Source organism: Pipistrellus kuhlii, unplaced genomic scaffold (assembly GCF_014108245.1).
Source record: "Pipistrellus kuhlii isolate mPipKuh1 unplaced genomic scaffold, mPipKuh1.p scaffold_m20_p_10, whole genome shotgun sequence".
NCBI classification, from domain to species: domain Eukaryota; kingdom Metazoa; phylum Chordata; class Mammalia; order Chiroptera; family Vespertilionidae; genus Pipistrellus; species Pipistrellus kuhlii.
In genome coordinates this window covers 15,376,475-15,393,106 of record NW_023425405.1, presented here as the reverse complement: position 1 = coordinate 15,393,106, position 16,632 = coordinate 15,376,475, and the positions used below count along the sequence as shown (strand labels likewise).

The following is a 16,632-nucleotide window of genomic DNA, read 5'->3' as shown; positions in this document are numbered from 1 at the left end:
TTAATGCATATTTATTTATTTTTAACATTCCACTGTACATGGCATTAGTGAAGTGTTAGTATTCTATTTATCTTCCTAAGTCTATTTATAACCACTTAGACACTTAATATTCTATTGTTATTGTAGTTTTAAAAATTAAAATACTTAACAGTCACTTAACTGAAAAAAAAAATCCATATGAACAATAAAGTCAATCAGACATGTTCTAAGTTAATCCCTAATAAAGAAGAGAAGTTGTTTGACTTTAGGGAAATACTGTTTTAGGGAAACAATTAACTCAGTTCATTTTAAGTCATAAGTATCAAGATCCTTAGAGTATACCTTGGAGGCATCTCACCCAAGGACTTGTTCATTGACTTGAGAGACACACACACACACAGATGTGAGAAACATCCACTGGCCTCCTGCTGTACTGCCTCTGACTGGGGACCGAACTCACAACCTAAGCATGTGCCCTGTCTGGGAGCTGAACCTGCAACCTTTCAGTGTATGGATGATGCTCCAACCAAGTGAGTCACACCAGCCAGGGAAAAGCATCATCTTAACTATGAAATTTTAGTCCTTAAATATAGTCTTAATATTGGCATACACATACAAAATCAAGTGTATTATCAATTAGAAAATGCAACCTCTTCTTAAGAAAATGGACAGAAAACAGTCCTAAATGATTAATTATAAATAATTATATCTTTTATGGCACTATTTCCTCATAATTAAGCATGTGTGCTATAATAAATATGGCCACAATTCTTTGCAATTCTTTTCATCAAAAGGTAAAGTCTTTCCCCTACCTCTTGATTCTGGGCTGCATTTGCTTATGCATTCTGGAAACTGCCCCAAGACAATTTCCAGTCATAGCTGATTAGATTGTTTTTGCTGATTAGATAACATCATACTATGACTGAAGTGCTTTACCAAGAACAAGAAAAGTGACAGCTCAGCCATCTTCTCATTGTTCGTCCTTGTTTATATTTTTAGTCTAGGGCTCCCATGTCATCTCTTATATTGAACATGCTGTTTTAATTGTTAAAAGTATAAACATATGGTCTCATACTTTCCCTCATACCCAATATTATTTTTTACATTCTTGGGGGCATAAAACTTATATTGAAAATAACTGATCTAGAGAATAGAATAGTAATCTTGAATTTTAATTATAAATTGCAAATCCCCTAGTAAAGTAAAGGAGACAATATCTAGGGCTTTAAAATTATTTTAAGCCCACAGCTAACATCATACTCAACAATGAAAGGTTGGAAGCTTTCCCACTAACCTCAGGAACATGACAAGTATGGCTACTCTCACTACTACTGTTCTACACAGTTCTACTGGGAGCCCTAGTCAGAGCAAGCAGGCAAAGAAGATAAATACAAGACATTCAAACTGAAAAGAAAGAATTAAAACTCTGTTTACAGATGACATGATCTTATAATAGAAAGCCCTAAAGACTCCCAACAAAAGAAACCTGTTAGAACTAACAAATTGATTCAGTCAAGTTTCAGGATGCAAAATCAACATACAGTAATCAATTGTAATAATCAATACCTAACAAAGAATTATCTGAAAGAGAACTAAAGAAAATAATCCCATATACAATAGCATCAAAGGCAACAAAATACTCAGGAATATATTAAATTAAGGAAAAGAAAGACCTGTACACTGAAAAACTACAGGACAGTGATGAAAGAAATTGAAGAACATGCAAATAAATGGAAAAATAGCCCATTTATATAATAGATCAGAGGAATTAATATTGTTCAAATGTCTATACTACCCAAAGATTCAATGCAATCCCTCTCAAAATTCCAATGGCATTTTTCACAGAAACAGAAAAACACACACACCATAATCCTAAAATTTGTATGAAACAACAAAAGACCCCGAAGAACCAAAGCAATCTTAAGAAAGAGCAAAGATGGTGGCACCGCACATCCTGATTTCAAGCTAAGTCACAAAGCAATCAAAATCAACACAGTATAATATCAGCATAAAAACAGACATATAAAGCAGGGAACTGAGTCAAGGGCCCAGATGTAAACCTATGCATAAGCAGTCAAATAACACTTGACAAGGGAGGCAAGAATACTCTCTGGAGAAAGCACAGTCTCTTCAATAGAGGATATAGGGAAAAGTAGATATTCACATGCAAAGAAAAGAAATTCCTATTTACACTACTCAGGACATAAAATCTGAAACTAAAAAACTCCTAGAAGAACACATAGGAAATAAGCATTATGACACTGATGTTGGCAAAGATTTTTTTGATATGATACCAAAAGCATAAACAATAAAGGGGGAATGCATTAGACTAAAAGAAAAGGCAATCTATGGGGTGGGAGAAAATATTTGTAAACCACATACATATCTGATAAGAAATGAATATCCAAAATATATAAAGAACACACATCTCAATAGCTAAAAACCCAAATAATTCAATTAAAAAAATATATATTTCAAAGGAAGACATTAAAATGACCAAAAAGTACATGAAAATGTGCTCAACATCACTAATCATTACTTAAATACAAATCAAAACCATAATGGGGTATCACCTCACATGTGTTAGAATGGCTATCTTAAAAAATATAAAAAATAACAAGTGCTGGCAAGGATATATATAAAAGGGAACCCCTGTTCACTGTTGATGAGAGTATAAATTGCAACAGCAACTATGGGACTTTCATAACAATGAAAAATAGAGCTACCATGATATCTAGCAATCTTAATCCTGGGTATTTATCTAAAGAGAATGAAGTCACTATTTTGAAGATATATTTGCACACCCATGGGATAGGGCAAATCTTATATCTGCTGGTCTAACTTCACTTAGAAGAGGAATATGGTCTGGCCATCTAATGTACAGCATGTGGCTATAGTTAATAATACAGTACTGTATACTTGATAAGAGGGTAGATCTGAAGTATTCCACCATACAACAACAACAAAATGGTAATTATGTATGGTGAATAAGGTGTTAGTTAACCTAATTATGGTAGATATTTTGTAATATATGTGTGTATCAAATCATCACACTCTTTACTTTAAACTTACACAATAGTACCTGTCAATTATATCTCAACAAAGCTAGAATATTTTTTTCTATTTCATGAGGTGGTAAAGAAAAATGGTTCATTTGAAGGTAACAGAGTGTGATGGTTATAAGCACAATCCCTGATGTCACACAGATATGGGTTAACACATTCACTTCACCACTTTACAACCAGAAAATTAACCTCAGAGACCATAAGGATTAGATGAAATAACTTAAAGAGCTTGGAATATAATATTATTCCCACTGTGATGAGCATATCTGAGAATAATGCTGAATGTCTCATCAGGACACCGTCTATACAAGCAATGAGGGGTTTGGGAGGCATTGAGTAGAAAAACATAGCTCTAAGAATACTAATTTTTATAATTCTGCTTCTGGGTACATGTCCAAAAGTACTTAAAGCAGGGACTCAATGAGATATTTGTGTAACTGTGTTCACAGCAGTATTATTCACAATGTTTAAAAAGTGGAAGTATCTACTGATGAGTGAATGGATAAACAAATTGTGGTTTATCAATATAATTCAACCTTTAATTTAAGAAGGGAGGAAATGATGACACATGCTACAAGTGGATGAAGTCCTTGCTAAATGAAACAAGTCAGTCATTTATATGAGGTCCCTAGAGGAGTGACATTCACAGAGACAGAAAGTAGGATGGTGGTTGCCAGGGACTAGGGAGAGGGAGGAGTGAGAATTAATGTTTAATCAATCGAGAGTTTCAGTTGGGGAAGATGAAAAAGTTTTGTAGCTGGAAAATGATGATGGCTGCACAACAATGCAAATGTACTTAATGCCACTAAACTGTATACTTAAAAATGGTTAAATGTTTTAAAAAGGAAAAAAAAAAAAAAGAAATATAAGTTTCCATATCCAGCTAACACAAAGTCGTAGCAAAGTTGGCACCTCCAGATTTCATCATCTATACCAGCAACTCGGGAGTTGGGAGAGAGTAAGTCAAAAGGGAGGTATTAGGTAGTTTTATTATCCCCAGGGCAGGACAGAAGGGTTACCCCAAGCCCAACACTTGTCACCCCTGAGGACTAGACCTGGCTGAAGCTTGGGTAAGTCTTAACTGGAGCTGATTCACCGGCCTGCTTCAATACAGACAGACCCTCCACGTTAAGAGGCTCAGGAGATTCAGAGCTACTGGGGCTATGGAGCTGGGTGGTCTGTCTTCTGTGTCATAGTTTCTACTCACACCAAACTATGCAGTAGCTTCCTCATTGCCACAGCCCTGATACAATGAAGTGCAAGTTTATAGCAAAGTCATTTCATGGGTGCTGGGGGTTTAACCTTCAGTTTCACTCATTGTGGTCCCCAATAAATTCAGTCTCACCCTGTGCCCGAGTTTAAAGGCCACAGGGATTTTGGAAGGCTGGTAAACGTAAGTGCGCAGAGCCTAATTTCAAATGCAATATATCAAAGATTGCTCGATGTAATAATTAAATTATTACGCAGAATGGCTCAGCTATCTGCTAGAGGCAGACCTGGGCATTTCACATTGAGTACCGCTGCAGGCAAATATTGGCAGTAAAATAAAGAGAGTCGGGAGGAAAATAATTTTGGGATGGCTAAGAATGAGGTAAGGAGCTTTAAAAAGGAGAAGAAATGGAAGGGAAAAATACCAATTCTCAAGGTATTTGTTTGCTCTACACTGTATGGGCGGATGGGTACACATTAGTTGATTTGATCCTCCAAGCAAATCATGAGGGGTTTATAAGACAGACACCCCTCCCCCCCAAAGTGGTAAGTGCCTCACCAAGGCTGGCCAGTGCCCAGCTACTGAGCTGCGCTGGTGCCAAGGAACAGAAACAAGGCAGGAGTGTAACAGCAGATGGGTCTTGCCTCAGTACTCTGTGGGTAGGGAGAGAAAGTGTGGGACCCAGTGTGGAAGGAAAGCCATCTCCCCACCTGGTGAGGGGATGGAGGAGGCGGAGGAGGAGTTTCCCCTTGGGCACTTTGGCAGCCATCTGTCTGCAGTCACCCAGGAGGGAGGCAGGGACCTCAGCATATGCAAACCTCCTAAACTAGCACTTGCAAGATTTCTGCGAAAAGCCCAAAAGCTTTTGGCTTGAGCCGAGGTGTTAATTGGGCTTGTGGTCCCTTTAAACAAATGATACAACGGTGGAGTTCTCTCACACTCCCTCTTTCACAAGCAGACGTGAAAGGCGTCTGAACACCTCCCTCTGGGTAAAATCTAAATGGATAGTTTCTTCATAAAGCCAGTTCTAAAGGATGACCTCTTCAATGAGGGAACTGTGTAAAGACTCTGAGGTTATTTCTGTTTTGATGCTTATAACAATACTCCATAAATCTTAAAATGAATATATGGTGAGAATTTCTCTCTGTACAAGAATTCTTGATCACCTGATATCTCCCATTTAAAGACTACCATAGCAGGTCAAAACCGTGCTATCACAGTCCTTGAGTGAAGTTCTATATTTTCTAAAGACTATGCAGGAGAGACTGTCTTGGAGAAAATGTGCAGGTCCTCCCTGGGCCCCAAAAGAGAGCTTCCTGTGAGGGATGCGGACTGTGGCCATTTCATTCTGCTCCTTTTTCAGGCTGCCTCCCCTACACCTTCCAGGGATTTCTCATTATGAAGAGAAGGGGCTTGGTCTTAATGAGAAAACAGCATTACACAAGAAGAGTACCCAAGATAAGACCTGGAATAAAAGGTGAAGCCTGAAGGCATCAGGTCCGAAACTTGGGTAAAGTACATGAATCTCTTAAAAAATAATTCATTTGGGACCCAGGTGGCTGCAATTTTAAAGACCTACAATAGTTACAAATCTCAATAATGATCAAAATGCGGGAAGAGATGTTGTTTGAATTGGCACGTCTCCCCCAGGTGTCAGGCTAATGATCATTTTCCATTCAGGGCATTTCTCATAAAAAGACAGTCTTTTAACAGAGACCCAGTTACATAGCATCTCATCACCATTGCTGAGGCTCTCCAATATAATTCCGGTAATACCTGCTCTTGTCTCTTAGCCACCTCGGGCTTCATAATACCTCAACTTTGTGTGCACTGTGTTGTTTTAGAAGAACGAAGCTCCAAAGAGACAGAGAATGCACATCTATTGGAAATAAGAAAGAAGAGAGGCAGACCCCAATTACAATTAAAATGCAATAGGCCTCCACTCCACCTCCCAAAGCTAGTTAATACAGACATTTCCAATAACATTAATCTCTAAGTGGCGATTGTGAAAAAGAAAAAGAAAAAAAGAAATCAAGTTTGCGTTTCTTAAAAGACAAGAGGGAAGAAAATGACTTGTCATATCTGACTGGGCTGGAAATATAAAATCCAATTCTGAGGAAGCAGAGATAAGGCAGGTGCCATGGAAGTGCCATCAGCTTAGCAAACACTAAATAATGAACAATGCAGAGACTGTCCAGCATGATAAAATACTCCATTAGAGGGACTGTTTTTAAATGAGTGATAATTGTGGCACAGACACAGGGAAAGGTTATTGAATTTTTATCTGTAGCCGGAAGCTTTTGACAGACTTGCTGAAAAGTCACCTACAAATAGCACCTCCTTTAGATGAAGCTGACAAAGGGGGTTTCCAGCATGTCACATCTTCCTGACATTTACGGGGTTTTTTGCTTCCTTGAAGAATCTGATCAGATATTCTTGGTTTCTAGAAAGACACTTAGGTTTTCATGAGCCTTATGGAAAAGTCCTCATTATCCTTCCTTTTGTAAGAACTGGATTAAGTTGTTAGTTAATAATTTCAGTCACATCCACCCAGGATTCAACAACCAGAGCTCAAAGATGTTAGTACACAGAATTAACTGCTATTAGTAAGCAACACTGTGTCTTGGAGACCTATTGTATAATTTATAATACTGGATATAATCACAGTATTGAAATTAGGTTAATGAAGTAAAAGAAAACCTTTCCCTAAATATACGACTAGAAAATTTGGTTCCAAAAATAGATCTTTTGGGCAAGGAGGGGCACAGCTTTGATACCTAAGTTTCTTAAAGTGAGTGAAATGTCAGGATCAGCCCCTCCTCCACCCTCCCACCCCCCATTACAGTGCATTCAATGCCATTCATACTAAGGACACAGCCTCGCATCCATCTTGCAGCTGTGATTCAGAAGTCAGCTGAAGGGCAGCAGTATCTCTGTGCAGGAGGCTCGGGCTTACTGGCTCGGGGTTCTGAGGCATGCTAGTCATGGGTGATGAGGATGTCTTTCTGGATACCATGGTCTACGTTTTTTAAAATGTATATATTTTAAGTTGATATCAGAAAGGAAGGGAGAGGGAGAGAGAAATAGAAACATCAATGATGAGAGAGGAATCTAACCGTGACCTCCTGGTTCACAGGTCCATGTTCAACCATTGAGCCACTCTGGCTGGGCAGTGAAAGGAAAAAGACATTTTGAGAATGACCAGTTTAAGTCTAGATTTTGTTACTGACTCATTTTGACCTTGGGCAAATAGCCAAACTTCTGTGTTTCATGATCATGCATTGTAAACTGAGAGAAGAATGGTTGGCCTGCCAATAACAGTTTGAGGCAAGAATAGGGATTAAGAATGAATGATTACACAGGTCTGTGAGAGTATGCAATGCAATCTAAGCTGAGTGCCATTGCCACCCACAGGCACCTCTGTACACACATTCGAACATGCCACCCCCTGGCGCGCTTGCCTGAGATTGTGGCCTAATAACGGTCTTATGCACTAGCCCACATGTGTCAAACACAAGGCCCGTGGGCCAAATCCGTCCCGCCAGGCCTTGCAATGTGGCCCGCACCGCGCTGTCATCACTGCACTCCGCTGCGTTTCCATCACAATGACAGTTTATGACAGTTCAGTAAACCATTCAGCCCGCGATTTAGGCTGGATTTTAGATTTTGGCCCCTTCTCTGATTGAGTTCGACACCCCTACACTAGCCTATATAATAAAAGGCTAACATGTAAATCGACCGAACAGTGGAACGCCTGGTTGCTATGACATGCACTGACCACCGGGGGAAGATACTCAACGCTGTCCCCGGGTGATCAGTGAACTCCCACAGGGCAGAGTGCTGCTCAGCCAGAAGCCCTGAGCTGGGTTTATGGCTAGTGGGCACAGCAGCAGTGGCGGGAGCCTCTCCCGCCTCAGCAGCAGCACTAAGGATATCAGTTGGATATTCCCTGAGGGCTCCTGGACTGTGAGAAGGCACAGGCTGGGCTGAGGGACATACACACCCTGCAGTGCACAAATGTGGTGCCCAGGGCCTCTAGCTGATTAATAACTCAGCTGTCTGAGAGAGCACATCCAGTCTACACAGAGAACATTTTTCTAAATTCAATCCCACAGAGTGTTGAAGATTTCTCACATTCTATTTTCCTCAAGGATGGCCATTTCATTCCTATCCTTTAGCCTTTGATCTTACCGAATTGAAACTACTTCTACTTTTATATGAACCTTTATCACTTTTAAAAATAATGTCCAAATACATTTCCACACCTTACCCAATTTCACAACTAATCATATGTTTTGTAGGAATAAAAACACCAAATGCTAGGCCTGCCCTTCGGCCTTTCTGTTTTCCTCAAGGCTTCATCTTCCTACCCACTGAACTTTGTGCTACACCTAAACTTAAAGGGTTAAGAAAGGAAAAAGACACTGTCTTTTTCTGGGAGTTCATTTAGCCCTGGTTAATCTTGGTTAGTGGGAGTACCTGGAGTTTTAAAGCACTAACTCCCTGAGGGCCTTTCTAGACAAAGGGCTTAAATTCAATAGCACAATCCATGCTTCTCACTGAAAGGAGCCTTTCTACTTGGAGGCCAAGTAAGTCCCCTCAGACTTCTTGTTCAAGTCCCACCACCCTGGTAGCCACTTGTTCTCACAGCTGCTCAGTGTCACCCCGGTTCCCTCTGCATTTCCTCCATCTCCTCAGATTGCTGGGTAATTCAGCCTGACACTTGAGTGGCATCTTGCTTTCAACCTTCTTCTGCCTCCCCGCTTTCCAGAGATTTTCACTATTGCTTCTTCCTGTTACCATTTTCTGGTTTTGTTTGAAGACATAATTTTTCAGCTGGAAGCTCTCAGCCATCACACTTAAGCGTCCATGATATTATCATATTTTAATAAAATATTTCTCTTATGGATGCAAATGTTGGCATTTTCAAAGAAACGGCCACATAACTCTTTATGGGCAGACACTTAGAACTCCATAATTACACAGAAGCGCCCACAGCACTAGCCTCTGTAACTTCACAATTGATATTTGCTAGAAATGTTCAGGAGTATAGATGGTAACTTGAGACAAAAGAAAAGCCTGAAGAGATAGAAGGAAGGGAGGTGAAGACCCAGTACTCGGGGAGGACTGAGAACCCCAGTGCCAAGACTCATGGCAGCGACCCCATAACTCCATATGGAGTCCCCGCTGTGTGTCACATTCTGCGAAGAATCCAAGTTCATCATTTCACTCAATGGTTACAGTAACTCAATGGGCATAAATCACTGTTTCTATTTAACAAACCCCACTTAGCTCAGAAAGGCTAAGTAATTTTCCCATGGTAATACAATAACATGTCTGCTTCTCTCCACATATACCTGACTTCAAGGTCAAATATGTATATATGCCTCCTACACTAAGGGAGAAGCATGGGAAAGGTCCTGTGAATTAAAAGAGGATGTTTGGAAAGAGGAAAAATTACCATGGTTTACTGAGCATACTCAGTGAGAGGAAAGGGGAAAAAGAATAGAAATGTTCTAAAGTGACTAAGTCTTGTGTATCAGTGTTTAAATTGTGCTAAAAGCAAAGGAAGATAGCTCCCCACTCCCTGGTGAGCGGAAGTGTGGTTGAGCAGCAGCCACAGTGCACAGTGCACCATGGGAGACAGGGCTGGAGAGGCAGACGCTTGTACTCATAAACCAAGAATCACCAGCATCTCCACTGCCAATAACGACATAGGTTTCAGGGCATTCAGAGGACCAACCAGGTGAATGCTGGGATCACAGGGATGTTCCACACAGTTTTGCCTTCACTAAGATCAACTTCAATCAGTTTATAAATAACAATAGAGTATAATTATGATTAAAAATGAACAAACTGAATTATCATAAAATTATCATTTTGTTCCCCCCCCCCCCCAAAAAAAAACCACACACATATGATTCGTTGTGAAATTGCATACAGCATGAAAGTATATTTGGGCATTATTTTAAAAAGTGATAAAGGTTCATACAAAAGTAGTAGTAGGTCAAAACAAATTCAGAGTATGGACAAGATATAATACAATGCCAGTGGCAATTTATTGTTCTAGGCAAACAAGGTGATCAGGAAGTTAATCAATGACAATGAATTTGGAGGTGTCACCAATGGAGTGAAGCCACAGAATGAGTCAGCTTTACAAAATGACAGCTAATTAGGCCAAACAATGATGATGGCATGGAAAGCCTAACCTCGGAAAGATGATTAGAGAAACTAAACAGGTAGACCGAGGCCAAGCAAAGGCCCACGGAGGAGCAGTCTGATAACAGTCTACAAATATTTGAAACTTGTAAATACTGAAGCAGGAGAGAAATTACCACGCATGGAGTTTAATTAAAAGTAATCAGATGAAATTACGACAGGGAAAAATTCTAGCTTAATGGATTGGGAAAATCAAAGCTGAGACAGGACAATGTCTCATGAGATCTTGGGTAGGGACATTTTTATTCTCATTTGTGTCAAGGCAGAAAAACAACAAGGCATGCGGGGTGGGTGGGAGAGTGCATGTTTTCTTCCATTTACCATTAAGGCAGAAAAGCCCATTCACATGCCATCTTCTAGAAAATGTTAAATCATAGCAGGCAATGCATAAAGGTCCCCAAGTATGGCACATACCCATGCATGAGAGGGATGTACAGACACTGGACCTTTCCCATCTTTATTGTCAATGATGTGATTGACTAGTAAACACTTGCGCATTCATTCAGTCGGTCTGGCAATCAGCCTTCGGTGTTAGGAAAGTAAAAGGCACCCATTCGTATATTCTTTTTATTTACTTGGCTTAAAAATAACAAGAGGAATGTTTTTATTTTTAATCAGGTTTGGAAGACAGGTTAGCTAACTGAAAACCACTAAGCAGAATTCTACTCTACAGTAGAATCAAAAACACCCATCTGTATGCCTGGTGCTCTTGTACACAAAGTGAGAAGTCATGTGAAGCCAAGCTTTGAGAATGGAAGCACTGATAAAATAACCTCAAAGGATTTCTAAAATATAAACAGCTACAAGAATTAAAGAAGTTGGGGGTGCTCTATATCAAGCTTGGCTATATGTTGAAATCCCCTGAGGAGAGTTGAAAAGCACAGAGGCCTGGTCATCTGCCTGCAAGCTCAGTAGCTGATTCTAGTGAAAGACTGAGAACCAATCTTTTAGAGGAGTGCCTCTCGACCTCCGACTTGATTGGTTTGGGGATGCCCAGGCCACACGTTGGAACAATTAAATGAATGTCTCAGGAGTGGGCCTAGCATCAGCCTTTTTTTTTTTTTTCCCCCCTCCAGCTCCCCATTGAATACAATGGGCAAAAAAGTTGTGAAATGCTACTCTAAAACACCTTAGACCCTAATTAACATGGGTTAAAATAAGACATTTTTTAGGGAACAAAATGCAGGTAACTCTTTTATTCTCAGCATGGCTATGTCTGAAATTACTATGGTCGTGGACACTTACCAAGGATTGTTTAGCACACGTGGCAGCTAGGAATAGGGGAAGGCCCTAAGCAAGTGGTGCAGGGCAGAAAACAGCTCCTCCCACAGAGAGCCTTTGAGACCCACAAGATTATAATCAATATCAACTCTATAATTGTTTAAGGTGGATGACGATTTGTTTTTAGCAGCTGGTCAAGTTGCCCAAACACTGGGCTTATTTGTCATGTTAGAAAATAGTCACTCGAAAGATAAACAGAGAAAAGCGGTAGGGAAGTGGAAAGTCGATCTAAAATTCAGAAGGAACTGTCCAGAGAGGATTACAAGAATTGGAGACATAAAAGTCAATCCCAGAGCATCATTGATGATAAGTCTCAGCGATAGGAGTTAACCTTGACACGATGTGATGAGAATGGCATTTATTTCTGTGGTTTTCCTTCTCCAAAACCATAAACCCAGTCTAGTCATGAAAAGAGATGAGACAATCCCACATCAAAGGACATTCTGCAAAATATGACCAGCATTCCTCTAAACTGCCAAGGTCATCAAAACAAGGAGAGTCAGGAAACTGTCACAGCACAGACAAGCCTACAGGGGCACCATGACTAGATGCACTATGATATCCTAGATGCGATGGAACAGAAAAAAGACACTAGATAAAATCGAAGGAAATTAGAGACTGAAGTATATAATTAAGTATATAGACTTTAAATAAAGTACAAACTTTAGTTAATAATAATGTACCAATAATGGTTGTGAGGAATGTGAGATATTAATAATAGGGAAAATGGGTATGAAATACATGGGATTTCTATACTACTTTTGCAACTTTACTCTAAATTTAAAACTATCCTAGGAGTCAGAAAACAAGGCATGTACAAGAACCAGAGGGACACAGGAGAGAGGAGGTCAGGCTGGGCCAATCCAAATCCTCACTGGGGCTTTTCTGGAGCTCTTGGCATAAATGCTCTTTTTATTTGGGATCAAATAATCTTGAGGTTGCCAATGGTCAATTTTTATTCTAAAATAAAAATTTTATTTAAAAAAATCAACCTGGGAGCCATATTAGTATTAGTGAAGTGAAGTATGGAGTTACATTAGCAGCTAGAATCTCTGATATTTGTGAGGGAGTGCAATGGTAGGCAAAGGGTTGTCATAGCAGCCAAGTCTGAAACAAGCACAAAAGGAAACTATAGTCATTTATATTGGCTGACTAAACCTTCAGGCCACAAATCTTTAATCGCCAGGGATAGGCAGGTATGAATGAGGGAAATGTCCTCACATATATTAAAGTATTTTGTAGAGAAGATATTCAACATTTAATTTCTGAAGAATAGGACAGAGAAAAGAGGGTTAGACGGAAGCCAAGGGCCTTGAATACAGAAGAGATAACCTCCTAGATGGCAAGATTGCTTATAAAGCAGGATGTATAATCAAGGCAGTGTTAGCATCTCTAATCCTGGAGACTCTTTCCAGAATCCAAGACAGAGAGGAGGCCCCCCGAGGAAGCAGTGCAGACGAAATGAGCCCTGGAGTCCCTTCCTGCAGTCTATTTTTAACAGCAACACATCCTTAAAACAAAGGGTGAAATACAAAAGAAAGTCATTAGTGTTCAAATTGAATACATCTAACAATCTTTATGTAGGTCACATTTTCCTGAGGCTTTACTTTAGTATTCTTATAAACACTAGGTACTACAATGGACAGATACCATGATGTGCCTTTACTACAAGGTTGAAGTTGTGACCTAAGTGGGAAAACACACACATATAAACCTAGATCCTGAATGCTCAACTGATTATGATCCTGCTCGGTCTCCTTGCATCGAAAGCATGTTTGTTACAGCAGATCCTGAACAGAAAGGAATTCTAGAAGAGGGCGTGGGAAACAGAGACTAAGTAGTGGGTGGGCATAGGAGTCAGAAAACAAGGCATGTGCAACAAGAACCAGAGGGATCCAGGTGAGAAGGTCAGGGATCCAGGTTAGAAGGTCAGGCTGGGTCAGTCCAGGTCCTCCCTGGGACTCTGGGCAAAAATGCACCTTTTATTTGGGATTAAGGAATCTTGGGGCTGCTGATGTTCACAGATGTTGCCATTTGAAGAGCACCCACCTGAGATGGAAAGCAATAAAGAGAAGAAAGGAAGTGCTGGAGAAGGGGAGAGAGAGAGAAAGCAGGTGTATAAACATGTCTGTGACACAATACTATCTTGTGAACTTCTGGATCCAGCCATACCTGAAGCCTTCTGCTGTACCAGTTGTATGAACCCATGCATTCTCTTGCCTTCAACTGGTCTGTGACTTTCAATGGAAAGAACTGAAGCAGAACAGGCTTAATGAAGATTGGGGGGGGGGGGGGGGACGGGACCAAGTGAAATGGAATAGGAGCCATAGACTGAGGCGGGACAAAAGTGAGAGCCGTCCTTCGGTGCAGTCGGAATCTACATGAGGTGAGAGGACCGTTTTAGGTGTAAAGAAGATAGAGGGACCTTTGGCCAATGACTAAAAGAGATGAAAACATTATCTTGGGAAAAGTGGTCACCTTGATCTCCTGGACAAATGGACAGCCACGCTCTGCCCCTAAATACAACACTTCAGGATGACACATGTTTCAGGCGGATGAGAATCCTGTTACACTATGTGAAGAGACATTCTACTACGAAAAGAATTTTCTGTCCACTTCTCCCACTCCATTACATGCATAGTTTCTTAATGATAATAAAGCCCAACATTTACCATAGTAAATAGTTAACAGGATGCGGAAGGAAAATTGAACCTGTAAACTTCTTGCCTTGATTTCTTCCCATGCTGAGCACCTATGGGTGCTATACAAAAGCTAGCATTTTATTCCTGCTACTTAGTTTCTAGACGTGGAACAACTCTTGTGGAGATAATCAGGTTTGCTTTTCAAAATAATAATAAAGAGCTGTTCCTTATTTCCTTTCTGGAGTCACACTGACATGGAGCAATCAGAGTAACCCATTATCTGAGAATTCCCTGCTTTGTTCAATTTGCAGACATCAATGGACACCTCTCCTGGGAATTCAAAGAAGAGAGTCCTGTGGGCGAGCTAAGCTTGCTGGTGGCAGAAAAAACAAACAAAAAAAACCCCCACAAAAAACATTTGCTCACTGCTTTGTTTTAACAAAGACAACATAAGTAGTGATTACAGTTCATCGAGGTTTTGTACCAATCCTCAAAACGCTGACAGTTACTTAAGTCACTCACTGGGTGGAATGATCACCCTGAGAGAAACAGAGAGGGTACCATTTATATTATAAAATGGAGTGAGCACATGAGACAGAGCATCAGCAGGTGTGGTAGAAGAGATGTTTGTCAGAATAAGAGATGATTACATTTATGAATTAGACAGCAACTGTACTGAGTACTTGTGGTGACATGAATAACAGCACAACTGTGCTACTACAGAGGTGAGCATAATTCCCGGGGCTTCTCTCTCTTTCCAAAACAGTTGATGCAGGTTGAGTACATCACTCAAAGATTTGCTATAGAGATTGGAACTATCCTACCTTGTGGAGCCCCTTTAGAATGGACAGAACAGAAATCTAGCATGCCATGCCACTGGAAATAAGATACTGCACTATTAAATACTAGAGGCCCGGTGCACCAATTTATACACGGATTGAGCTGGGCGGGGGGGAGGGGACACAGGTGGTTGGTGGGCTGGCCTTGCCCCCTGGTCAAACTTCCAGTAGAAGGGACAATTTGCATATTAGCCTTTTATTATATAGGATTAGACACTGAAAGGCCACCAATGATCACCAATACACCTACCCATGAAGTCCAGTATTTGCAAGAAGCAAAAGAAATCAGGAAAACAGGCATTTGGTCCCTTTTCAGAGCTGGGAAATAAGCTATAACTGATTTTTAAAATTTTATTTTGGCACTGGGAGATAAAATGGGTATTTAGGCTACTGCTTGTGACAGATTGCCTAATTCAAAAAGATTATAAAGTTGAGGGTCTTTCAAGGAGACCTCCTTATCTGAGTCTGCTCAGATCCAATACTGTCCCAAACTATCCTTAATAAATGGATATTTATTTTTTTACTTTTATAGATTCTGGGAACAAATATGTATAATTTTTATCAGCAGGTAAGAAGTAATATTTTAAATAATAAAATGTATAAATAAGAAGTCATATTTTAAGACGGCTTTTAAAAGAGCCTATAATCTCACTCAGAGCCCCTCTTCTGCTGGCCTTCAGGAGAGATGCTCAGTCAGCACAAGATCCGGGGAAATGCGTGTTCCAGGGCCCAGACTCTGCCCCTGGGGCCTGGATTTTGAATAATTTACCCTGTGAAATTCATCTGCACCTCTTCATCTCTATGCTGGAAACGCTTGTTAATCAAGTAATAATAGCTTTTCAAAAGACAACTAACATAATCCACTTCCCCGGAATTTCACATTCCAAATGATGTTAGCGTTTTTTTTTTGCAATAACCTTCGAATGGTTAACTCTGATACTAAGTTCAGGGCAGATTTGGTTTCTTTCATGTTCTTGCTGTTACTTTCCTTTTTTCTACCCTGTTTGCGTCTCTCTGTTTATGCATTCAGATCTGCCATCTCCTGTATTCCTTCTTCATGTTTGCTTTGCCTCTATTATAACTGCCTACCACATACTTCTGAATGAATGCCTTTAAGATGTATTTATTTTATAGTTATTAAATAATGTCTACGTGCACTAAAATTTTTAAATTATTTTTCTCTGAGTCATTGGATCTTAATTAAAAAAAAGTTTCACATTTTAATTTCATATTCTATTCCTGAATTTTCTTGAAATCTATAATTAAGTTATCTCTCAACCATCTCTTTTCCAGAATAATTGTTTTTCTCCTATTCTCTATTTTCTAACACCTTAATCACGTCTAATATTCTCTTTTTAGAAACTTTTTCATTAACTTGTATCAGTTAAAATAAAAAA

The 16,632-nt window shown here is 39.9% G+C and overlaps 1 protein-coding gene across 2 annotated transcripts in view; it reads right to left on the bottom strand.

The window, feature by feature from the left end:
* Positions 1–16,632, bottom strand: part of EXOC4 (exocyst complex component 4) — a 674,653-nt gene that overhangs the window by 89,396 nt on the left and 568,625 nt on the right. The window lies entirely within an intron of this gene.